Source organism: Meles meles, chromosome 17 (assembly GCF_922984935.1).
Source record: "Meles meles chromosome 17, mMelMel3.1 paternal haplotype, whole genome shotgun sequence".
Classification (NCBI taxonomy): Eukaryota; Metazoa; Chordata; class Mammalia; order Carnivora; family Mustelidae; genus Meles; species Meles meles.
In genome coordinates, this window is record NC_060082.1 from 32,850,343 (window position 1) to 32,863,146 (window position 12,804).

The window sequence follows — 12,804 nt, forward strand, 5'->3', positions numbered from 1 at the left end:
TTTCCCCGACACCTTCATCTACATAATGTGTCTGTGGCTACCACATTCTTCTGAGGTTTCCAGTGTGGGTTTTCTTAGCTTTCTTTTACAGAAGATACTGAGGCTTAGAAAGACTGAAGTCTAAACTCCAAAGCGCTCCCACAATCTGGTTTCTAGGTTTTTAAAACCCAATCTAACATCATCTGTTCTTTAATTGATAACTTAGTGCATTCTCACTTATTTACTAATACGTGTTCTTACTTTCCCATTTAATTTCCTGCCTACCCATATGTATTAAAAGTGCACAAAACATTAAAAGAAATGTTAAGTAGAAAGTTTAAATTACAAAAATTTAATCACAGATTCTTATACTGATAGGGTTGGATCTGAATTCTAGCAAGGCTGTGAGTAGGTTACATTCACTTTTTTGTGTCCTGTTTTCTCATCTACAAAATGGGGTTAATAATAGTCCTTACATCACAGGGCTTTTAAAAGTTAGAATTAATTCCACATCTACATGATGATCATCTAACACGATCATAAGATGATCGCAACATTGCTTGATATATAATAAATTCTCAATCAGTGGTGCCTGTTATTAAGAAGTAATAACCAAAGGAAATACCCTCTAATGACCAAATTCAAACAGTACTACAGTCATTGAGAGAGACTGTTTGGAAGGTGTGGGCATATGCGCATATGCAGTGACCCACAAATTGAATAACTTTACATAATAAGCACATTAGGCTAGAATCTCATTATATTGTACTCTTCATGAGGGAAGAGAAAGTGTCTGTTTTATTCGCCAAAATATGTCTAAACCATAGCATAGTGTCTTGCCCACATTTGACACTTGGTAATTTTTGAATTGATTAATGAAGACCTTTGTGAGATGATTAAAATATTTATAATGCATTTAATCTGATCCAATCTAAAACCTGAAGTGCTCTTCTTATGCAGATTTTCAGATAAACGTATCCGTTGTTAATCTTTGCCCTCTGCCACTATGTATGCCATCTAGACTCTTCATAAGACTGTGTTATGTGTTTACACTACTTGGATTGCTTTTCACACAAGCTTGCTGATCCAAAAGTATTTCAAGCTCTGTGAGAAGAGTGAACATTTATTCTCTTAGAACCTTCCACAGCACCTCTAGAGGGCTGAGCATATATGCTTTATGAAAAGCTTGATGAGCAGGAAAAGTAAAACCAAATTGAACTGATTTATTTTTTTTGCCTTTTTTTTAAAATAAAGATTTTATTTATTTATTTGACAGACAGAGATCACACGTAGGCAGAGAGGCAAGCTGAGAGAGGGGAGGAAGCAGGCTCCCTGCTGTGCAGAGAGCCCGATGTAGGGCTCGATCCCAGGGTCCTGGGATCATGACCTGAGCCAAAGGCAGAGGCTTTAACCCCACTGAGCCACCCAGGTGCCCCTGTTTTGCTTTTTTTTTTTAAAGATTTTATTTATTTATTTGACAGACAGATCACAAGTAGGCAGAGAGGCCGGCAGAGAGAGAGAGCAGGAAGCTACTGAGCAGAGAGCCTGATGCGGGGCTCCATCCCAGGACCCCAAGATCATGACCTGAGCCAAAGACAGAGGCTTAACCCACTGAGCCTCTCAGGCGCCCCGAACTGATTTAATTGTTATGTAATCATCCTTATAAGTAAAGGAAACTGACACAGGAATTACAGGCTATATTCTAAAGGAGTGTTCTAATACAAATTTAATTGAATTGAATTTATGAAAAATTCAAACGTTTGTATTGGAAGATTTTTAAGATTTATGTATTTACTTGAGAAAGAGAAAAAGTGAGAGCATGCAAGTGGATGGGGGAGGGGCAGACGCAGAAGGAGAGAGAGAATCCTGGAGCAGACTTCCCACTAGGCATGGAACCCTGATATGGTGGGGCTCTATCCCAGGACCCTGAGATCATGACCTGAACCGAAATCAAGAGTCAACTGCTTAACCAACTGAGCCACCCAGGTGCCCCTGTCTTGGAAGATATTTTACTTAAATTTGATTTTCACAGGATTTTGAGACAAAAAAACTGATCAGTAATCATTCATTAGGAGGAATATAAAAAAACCTCATGGGTCATAATCAAAGCTAAGTACTTTATTTTTCCTCCCACTGTGACTTTACATACATTTAATTCAGGGAAAACTTTTCCTTTCCTGCTCTGTTCCTTCATCTGAATCCCCAGAGACCCCCGTGAGGCAGACATTGCTTCTCCTTTGACCAGTTGCTCTTACCCTGCACCTCCCCAGCCCCTTCACTCTTGGTTTACTGAAGTTCTTGTCTTCACCAACTCTCTCTGTTGGGCCTCCCTCGCCCTCTGACAGAAGCTTGTTGGGCAGGATCTCCTTCACACTGACTACTGATTGATATTCCTACCATGAGTTCCCCATGAGGGCCTGGGGACTCATGTGACTTTGACCTGTGGTTGGAGAGGGGCACGGTGACTTCCCTGCACGACTCAGCAGCCTTTCTCACTCTCTCTCTTTCCTGTTGCCTTAGGTTAGATTGTAGATTCCTCCGGTAGCTAGAGAATCGGGTCTAAGTTGGCTATGCCACCCAGCCCTTCCTCAAATTTAGGTGAGACTGGATTCTGCTTAAAGCAACTTATTCTGCTAGGGGTCAGCATCTAGCTACCAAACCCTAAAACTGTGCGGTGGGGTACAACTCAAAGCACAGCAGCAAAATTCTCCCAAAAACTTTCACTACAGACTGATTGCTTCAAATTGCCTTTTAAGACTTTCATATATACTTAAAATGCATAAACATTTCGAAGCCTAAAGCCTAGTATTTTGGCATTCTGCATTGCAGTTTTGTTGTTGTTTTTTGTTTGTTTGTTTGTTTGTTTGTTTTTGCTTTGGTACCTCATGTTAACCCTATCCTGACCTCTTAGTTGAAACTTCAGTGTATCGGTTTTTCAAATTTACAAAATATCTTCTCTGTGCCCTACCCTCACAGAGGATTGCAAAGTAGAAGAGACAGACCTGGCCTCAGTATGCTTACCCTGATAATATTATATTATAATTACATTAGAATAACATAGCACATATTTCTGAAAATACAATGTAAAGAGCAGGTTCCCAATGAATGTGTGGTTAATATGTGAGGTTCAAACTCAGGAGACTTCAGAGAAGATTTGCAGATTTGTCTCTAGACAGAGATAACTCTTCAGCCTGGCCTGGGTGAGGAAGGCTGGAAGGAGATAGGATTTAGTACAGGTTTTCAAGTATGGATCCATTTGTCAAAAAAGTATGCGGAAATAACTGACGAAACAAAAACAGATCAATGGAAAAGCATAAGACACTTAGAAATGATGGTGAATTTATCAGTCTTGTTGGCATAGAGGATTTACGTAGGAAAAATCAAGTCAGAAAGATTAAATACAACCAACTTGGAGAAGGCCTGGGGATATACAGTTTTTATTGTTTTGCTTTATTTATTCATGTGTTTGTTTATTTACTTTCTGAATGCCGGGGAGAAAAATGGGTAATTGTTGAATGGAGAAACAACATGGTTTCTCAAAAAGATCAGTGACACAGGGACTTGTCACAATAAAATGAGAAGAAACCAGACACAATTAGACACAGAGACAGCTGCTAAAATTTGTCACACCTAAGACTATTAGGGTCTGCTACAAGACATTTAAGTCCTGGGGCACCTGGGTGGCTCAGTGGGTTAAGCATCTCCCTTCAGCTCAGGTCATGATCTCAGGGTCCTGGGATGGAGACTGGCATTGGGCTCTCTGCTCAGCAGGAAGCCTGTTCCCCACCCCAACCCCTACTTGTGATCTCTCTCTCTCTCTCTCTTTGTCAAATAAATAAATAAAATTAAAAAAAAAAAAGACACTTAAGTCCTTTAAATTTCTGGTATTACTCTTTCATTCATCCTTGGTCAGCAAGTAGGGGCAAATGGTAATCCTTTCTTCTCTGTTGCTTATTATATTTTTTCTTATGATTCTTAAAGTTTATACATTTGATCTTTCACAAAATACTACCAATAACTTGATTATGTTTTTCCTTTAAGTACAAGCAGAGAAGCTAGTTTTAGATTTTACCATCATGGACAAAAATTAAAAAAAAAATTAAGAAGAGAAGAGAAAGCCTGTATTAAGTCTAAAGCATATAAACAGAATTAGATATTAAAAGTAGAACAATGCACAGTTATTTGTATTTTTGCCCTATTTAAAACCAGTTCTGTTAACATCTCCAATGTAAAATAAGGTCAGACATAATTAATTGATGAACCCAGCAAGCTAAAAGTGGGAAACAAGATTGTAACGTCTTTTATTGGCTATTCTGCTGGCTGGCAGAGAATAAGATCTGCTGTCAATCTAGATAAAGGGATTAGGGATTACCCCTGTCATTCAGTCTTCTTAATGGGGATGTAGCTGACAATGAATTGGTTATTTATGTCCATGTACTTAGAGTATGAAGTGGATTGCTTAAAGCTTACTGTTGTTTTTTTTTATATGAACCAGTTTATTTAATTAACTAAAAACTGTCACTTTATTTTATTTTTCTAAAGTATCTGGTTCTATTATAAGACTATTTCAAAAATAATCATAATAGGGAAAATTCTTACTATCTGATATATCCCATATTTTCATCAGAATATATAATATTATATTATATATCAGAATATATAATATATAATATTATAATATATAATATTAATGGATCAAAAAGAGATAGACTTTGTTTAATACAAATTATCATTGACTATTAAAACGACTTTTAGTTCCATTCTCACTTTGCTGAAAGTCATAGTTAATAAAATATCTAATAAAAAATTATTTCTACAAAAAATTGCATACAAATGAGTTTCATCTTTCTCTATTTTAATTGATTGGATATTTTTTATTTTGATAAATAGAAATCCAAGAAAAAATGGAATATAAAGACCAAGAGTTCAGTGCACAAGTATTTCCTTTACTCATTGCTTTGAGTGAATTTATTTCACTCAAAAGTTCAAATCTTCACTTGATAGTAATATTTATCATATCATTAACATAAGTTGTTAAATAAACATCTTAAAAACTCTAACAGTGGTATCAGTTAGCTTATATAAATAACAAAAAAAGAGTTACCTATGAGCATTGCCATTAAAATGTGAAAACCTTGTGCCTTGGATCCAAACATTTTTCTGTAGAAAGAGAGATCCATCCAAACACCTACTGGGTTGACAAAGTCAGTTCCTGATGATTTCATACCATTTCCAAAAGTGGGGGCTTGTTTTTCAACATCGCCCTCTTTCTCTCAGGTGAAGTGTATGGACTTAGTCTTGCCTCGTTCCCCTCCCAGACTGGGTCAGTGGGGCTTAGCGTAAGACTCATTTGTGCTGCTTACCAAGCAGACTTGTTTTATTTTTAGGTACTCTTTCTACTTAACACACGGTACCTCCCCTTTTCAAGTCAGACTAGTGAATGTTACTATGATCCTACACTAAACATGGACACTATTATCCTAGAAAAACGAGTTTTGGGGAGTCAAATAAGATTGGTATTATCTGGTAACTTTTAATACAGAAAATTAGAGCTTGGTTTCATTTTTCTTCACAACAATGGGAATGCTAGTAGGCTTTTTGGTTTTAATTTTTTTCTGTTTTGCTTTTGAATGAGTAGTTAAGAAATTCTGGGCAATTTCAAATCTACTGAATATCTATGCAAGGAATGAAAACGAGAAATTAAGAAAACAGCAGGAGACTTTCCTGGGTCTAATCTTCATTAGACTTCATTAGACTTTATTGGACTTCTCTAAGATTGTGCCAAGAGTTAATTGTGTGGTGCTCCCAGACTTAAACTCCCTTTTCTATGAAAGAATAACTATTTTCTATTACTCTTAAATATAATTGTATTTTATTTTATTTATTGATTTTGATTTCTTAATAATTTTTATAAAGCAGGATACTCTGAATAGGTAAGGTGTTTGGGACATACTTAAAGAAAATGGGTGGTTGACTTTCTTTCTTTTTTTTTTTTTTTTGCATTTTCTGAGAGGGGGACTTGAAGACCTACAGAGGATTTGCCTGGACAGTATAGACTAGAAGTTCACTGAGTCCCACAGACTACCACAGTGCCTGAAATTCTAAGCATTAGAGAGCAATTTCTTCAGGCTGAAACCTTATCTCTTGGAAGCCTTAGTAAAGATGAAAGTAAGACCTGAGAGGGGTGGTAACTATATCTGAGGCCGTTGTTAGGGCTTTATCATGGACTAGTATCTGACCTTCAAAATCTGCCATGGAACTGATGTCAGAGAAGTTATGAAGGAAACCAGGCGATCAGGCAGAAAAGATGTAAAGCAAAAGACATTATAATACTGTATTTTTTCATTCATTTATTACTCATTCATCCTTCTAACAGATGCTGGAGCTAGAGATATGATGATGAGTGAAACTTGTCATAGTCCTGCTTCATGGGGTATAGAGTTTAGTCAAGTATACAGTCGTAGGGAATGTTGGGCAGACAGGGACCCTGGAGACTGAAGGAAGAAGTTAATCCACTGGGGCTAGCTGGTAAAGGTGGGGTGGGGAGGGAAGGCAACATATTCAGAGTTCTTATTAATGGATCATCTTGGAAAGAGTTTCTAGTAGTCCTCAGGGATCCAGAGTGAAGTAGAATAAACATTGACTAAAGAGCAAACGAAAATATGTTTTAAATCCCAGCTTTAATACTTATGAGGCTATGAGACCTTGGGCAAATAGCTAATTTCTTTAAGTTGAAGTTTCTTCATCTATGAAGTGGACACAGTAAAGTGCATTAAACTGTTATTTTTGTGTATACAAAATAAGAATTGTAAATGCTTGGAGCATAGTAGTCATTTAAAATCATTTCAACAAGTTTTTTTTTTTGTTGTTTTTTGCTTTGGGAGGGAGGCAATGTCAATACCAATTACTTGGATAAAAATATAAAAAGCATGCTTACCAAATTTGTAGGCAACATGAACTTGTTAAAGATCATGAATACTCAAAACAAAAATAATGATTACCTACCCAGCAGTTTTTTCTCTAACACAACCTCCCCACTTTCCTTATGGGTAGAACATGCTTCCCACCAAAAGGATGCAAGTGACAAATACAGATTTTCAGCTCCTCCTCTACAAGCTGGGTCATAGGCAAGTGATTCAATCCTGGTCAGTAGGACCTGAGAAGAGTTCTGCTAGGGGAAGTCATTCCTAATATAAAAAAGATATGCTCCTGGGGGCACCTGGGTGGCTCAGTGGGTTAAAGCCTCTGCCTTCAGCTCAGGTCATGATCTCAGGGTCCTGGTATCGAGCCCCGCATCGGGTTCTCTGCTCAGCGGGGAGCTTGTTTCCTCCTCTCTCTCTCTCTGCCTGCCTCTCTGCCTACTTGTGATCTCTGTCTGTCAAACAAATAAATAAGATAGTTTTAAAAAAGATATGCACCTTTAGCTTGCCCAGATGTGTTTGAAACTGCATTAGCCATGTTACAGCCCTAGAGGGACAAATCTAAAAAACATGCAAGATACTGAGAATGGGATCCTTGTTAAGTCAGATTTCATTGTGACCCCAAACATCCTAACCAAAGATTTTACAATTACCAGGATCAAGAAAGGTCTTTATAGGCTTAAATAATGCACTCTAAAAGGAACTCTATCAAAGAAAAAAAATGTAAATTTGTACATTTTTTCCTGAAATTTTATTAAATTTTAAACAAACTTAGAGTGCATAAAAACTGGGTAAGGCATGAGGGCATGAATTAGAAAAAATGGCAGGATGTACACCCTGGAAATGTACACTACAGTTGGAAACAGATACCCAGAACCCAGCACCATGGATAGAGCTAAATAACATGATGCCAAATGAAAAAAAAAAGGAGGAAAGAAAATGGGAACTTTAACACAATACACACATATTAACAAAACAAGAATTTATATGAATACGTGCAGACTGAAGTATATATAGCTAATATATTACTGAGATTTCCAAAAGGAGAGGAGAAAAATATGAATGGGGGATAAAGGAAATCAGTAGAATAGAAATAAAACAAGTAAGCCAAGATTCTCATGTGAACTAAACAAGACAGTTTTCTGTAAACTGAGATGGCTTAACTCTTTTCACTTGACATCAAACAACCACAAAATTCGGTGGAGAAGACAATTTATCAGTTGAAGGTGGAGCAGTTTCAATTGATAATAAATTTAATAATAACCAATGATAATCAGCATTGATATTATGAAATGTAGTTTATGGTTGACTTTCATATATATTATCCCAATTTATCTTGGAAGTATGGGGCCATGGTGATATAGCTTCCAAAATTTTATATGGCTCTGAGGCTGTCACCGTGAATGACAGTTTCTAGGATCAAGGAAATGCTAATCCCTCTGTAAGTCTGGTTTTGATCTCAAAATATTCCTATTAAGTTTTGAGTCCTTCAAGAGGACGATAGGCACACTCCAATAAGGAAATCTAATAGAATAGTAAGTTTACTTGAAATCATGTCATTAGAGAAATTCTTGAAGAAGACAAAGATGTGTAACCTGGAAGAAAGCAAATACCAGGCCCTTCATGGAGCTGAAAGCCCATCCCATGACATTTTATGTTTTATTTTTTTTCCACTGGGGAAAATGGGCATCAATGGTAAGACACCATAGAATGGTACATTTATGCTCACTTTGCAGAACCTTCTAGTAGTTGATGCTGATCAAGCACTGAATCAGCTGTCCTAGGAGACAGGGGGTTTCCCGACATTGAAGATGTGCAAAATCGGAAAGGATGTTTTAGATGAAATTTAGGAAAGGGTGGGGTGTGGAGTTCAATTGCCTCTGTCTTCCAGTCTTGAGAGTCAATCCTCATTTCTAAGTAAAGAGTATGCTACATGCGTCATTTCTAAGTAGATAGTATAAGTAGGGAATTTCTAGGTGGAAAATATGCTGAATATAGTAAGCTCTACCATCTTCATAACTTTGTCACAGTTTTAAAAATCTATAAAAAGGGGAAAGCAATACTTTATTGCTTTTATAGGACTGCTATAAGTTAAATGAGACGACTGCTCAAAGCATGTAGTTCCAGGTCACTTCGGTGCTTCTGGAACACCTCTTGTCCTGCCATAATTCCCTACCTCCATTTTTTAAATAAAGATTTTATTTGTTCATTTGTCAGAGAAACAGAGAGCGCAAGCAGGGGAAGCAGCAGGCAGAGGGAGAAGTCGACTCCCTGCTGAGCAGGGAGCCCAAGCGGGACTCCAGCATCATAACCTGAGCCCAAGACAGAAGCTTAACGGACTGAGCCGCCCAGGTGACCCTCCCTACCTCTATTTTTAATTGCTGAAGAGTACAGTTAGGTTTCATGACATCCCTAAAGGTTCTCTGTGTTGATTATGGTTAAATTTCATTTTTCCAGCGGTCGCTCTAAGTGACCTCAAGAATCCAGAACATAATCAAGAATCAAGATAAATTTAGGATTTATCTTAAAATCTTCTCTGTTTAAAAATAGAGATTGCAAAGTTTATTCACTACTTCCTCAGGCCCTCATTCATCATTTGTTATTTTAGACACAACTAAAATAAGCTTGATTACCAGTATCAGAGCTTGCAGTGAAACAGAATCAGCAAAAGAAAGGGATGGGGTGGGGAGGGCTACCGGGGGAATTTTCAGCAACAGGAAATGAGAGTTGAGAGTTGGACCATGAATGTAGGTGGATGGAACTAAGACTCACTGAGACCCAAATCTGTGCCAGGCACTGTGCTAAGGACTTCATTTAAGCACTTCAATAAATAAGGAGGACTATGTTGCCACCTTCATTTCACAGAATACGAAACTGAGTCAAGTTGTGAGTGATGCCCCAGGGCCTCTGAGATGAGCCTTTGGTTTTCTTCCTCTCCAATGTGCTGCCTCCAAGGAAAACAATATAGTGAACTACCCTAAAATAATATTAAACAGCAGTTTGGAGACACTGAAAATAGGAGGAAATTGTTACCTATCTTAAGGCCTAGGACGATGACAGGAGTTAATAAAGGAAATCATCAATTAAATAAAAATTGCATGCAATATTTTTTTTTATTCAGAAATGCAAGAAAAGTGGCAACCTAGCTCTGAAGTATTTTAAAGCAAAATGAGGAAAAGAAAACAGAGTGTCCCAAGAAAATTATAAAAATGTGTTATGCAAAAGCTCTTACGTGGGCCATGCCCAAGATGAATGATATCAGAAAAATGTTGTATGGCTGGTGATTTAGTTTGTTTATGAAGATTGTGTATGTGTGCAACATACACAAAGCATTGTTTTTTCAGTGTCCATTCCTATGTTCTATTTTGTTATTACACTGTTTTAAAGTTATGATTCGAGACCCACACACACGCGCGCGCGCACACGCACACGCTCTCTCTAGACCTGACATTTGTTCAAAACCATACAGTAGCTTAGATAAAAAAAAAATTCGGAGCCCAGAGGAAGATTTGATTCAGTCTATTGTGTGAAAAGTATTCTGAGATCTTCAAACGAAAGACAAAATAGCTGCCACAAAGCTTTGCATTTCAGTTCTACGTTTTACTTGATTTTGCACTTCAAAAGTCACACTTTGAAGCTCAGTGGATATAGGTAAGTGATTTTTAGTTTTTTGGGGTTATTTTTCTTTTTTCTTTCTCTTTCTTTCTTTTTCTTTTTTTTTTTTTTACGGACTAACAAGTAGAAAATACAGCATAGCACAGGCTCACTCTTGTTGTCTTTACTTTGAAAAGTAATTTCAGAGAAACTCAATCCAGTTCAACCAGAGCTATCCTAATTGGCTTTGATCAGTAAATCATCAGAAAGGGCTCTGCTCTTGCTTGGTCCTTTTTCCCTCTCCTTGTCAAAAGTGAATGATTAAACACTGCAGTTACAGGGAATTACAAAAACCTGCTTTGTATTGGGTTGGATGTGTTGCTAGTCCCTTAATGTTTGCTTTCTCTCTGCCACCGTAAGAATTGGCTTTACATTCTTTAGGAGGGCAGACTGTCATTTCTCACAAATTTAGTAATATTTTTGCCCTGCACAGCCACAAAAATAATGTCAAAGGCCAAGTAAATTGCTGACCTGGGAAGGCCTGACGTTCAAGGCTCCCGACAATCTGGCTTCTATTTATTCCCTTTCCATGCCCCCCCCCCATTACTTTCCCCACTATTCACTACAGAAAGAGTCTGTATTAAAACATTTTTAGGAGAGTAAAAATTAAAGTACTTCCAAAGCTCTCTCCCGCTCTTGAGTTATTCAAAAACCCAACTTTCTTTCAGGGTTCAGCTTGGTGGGCCCTTACCCCTCGGCATGCCCTCCTGTCAGGCATGCGCTGTCCTCAAACATCTGAGGTTTGTCGATCTGGAACTCAGCATAGATTACATCGTACTGCGATTTACTGTTTAATGTTTGTGATGTGCTTCTCTCTCCCTATATTATAAGGTTTGTAAGTGTGAATGCCTCTTTCTAGCTTTACTTTCCAGTGTACTTATCATTGGATACAAGACTATATGCTGTGAGTTGCCCTCTGTGTGTGCTTGATGAAGGGTGGGCAATATTGTCCTAAGTTTCCAAAATTCAAGCAAATTTGCAACCAGCCTCCTCCTACAGAGAAGCAGTTTAATGCATCAGAAGACAGCTCGAGCTTTTATATAAGCGTTTTGGACCTGACATTCATAGATGTCTAAATCATCCACGAATGGACATTACAGGTCTACTGATCCCTTGAAAATATTATGATTTGTTGTTACTGTATTTTGTGCTTTCTCTGGGTAGAGATTTTATCGGAGTGACTCTCTAATAGTATTAGAAATGCTTAGTGGAGGTATGTGTTCCAAAGTGTGCATTCCTAAGATCCATCTCTAGAAATTCTGATTCTATAAACCTGAATTAGGCCCAGATTATTTGCATTTTTACAGGCATCCCAGGTAATTCTGATAATGGTCCTCAGGCATGGTCTAAAATTTCAACAAGATTTCAAAGGGATATTTTATCCCAAAAAAGCTCATGAAACTCTGTTTGAGGAAAGAAAACTCTTATACAGATACAGATTATATCTACCCATTAATACGTATTGATTTGGGGAACCTGGTTTTGAGGTGACATTTTATTTTTTTATTTTTACTTATTGAGTCGACATCTTAAACCATCCCTAACCTTGACAGTGGCTTTCAGAACAACAACAAAAAAAATAAGTTGATAGAGGTTTCTTGTTAAAAGTCTGGAACTACTTCACCAAAATATTTCTTTAAAATTACTATGTAGTCAGAACTTGAAGTTTCAACGTACCGTGGATCATACCATACGCTGCCGCCTATTAACTGATTAAGTCTCATTATGTCCCTCATAAGATAAACAGAACATATTAAATATGCACCAGGGCATTTCCTCCCACATTTTTGTATTTTTCCTCTAATCATTTTTCCATTTCACCCTTAGTACATTCTTAAGATTTAAAAAAAAAAATTGGCATAATGTAGCTATTTGTACAAACTGACATAATTTCTTAACTGTTTTCCAAATATTAATGACTAGGCTATTTAATAAATATAGAAGAGGAAGGAGGTGTTTGGGAGCCAAATGTTCTAGTTAATGCTTCCATGGAATGTGTGCTCCTACTGGAGATCATTTAGTTCTTCTGAGTCTTAGCTTTGTCAGTAGCAAAGGGGAAGTGAAGCTTGCCTCTACATGCTGTTGTGAGAATTGAATAGGCAAGTAATATGCAAATACTTTGGAAAATATAAAGTACCACACAACTGTAGGGTTATATATTTCTCTAAATGTTTTAAATTTGTTGTTTGGTTTTTAAAAAGTTAAAATCTCATTATATTAAAGATTAAGTAACAAAAGAATTGTTTGAAAC

General features: G+C 37.2%; 1 protein-coding gene across 2 annotated transcripts in view; it reads right to left on the reverse strand.

Moving 5' to 3' along the window:
* CRB1 (crumbs cell polarity complex component 1) overlaps positions 1–12,804 on the reverse strand; it is a 138,046-nt gene that overhangs the window by 53,771 nt on the left and 71,471 nt on the right. The gene's annotated exons all lie outside the window — the stretch shown is intronic.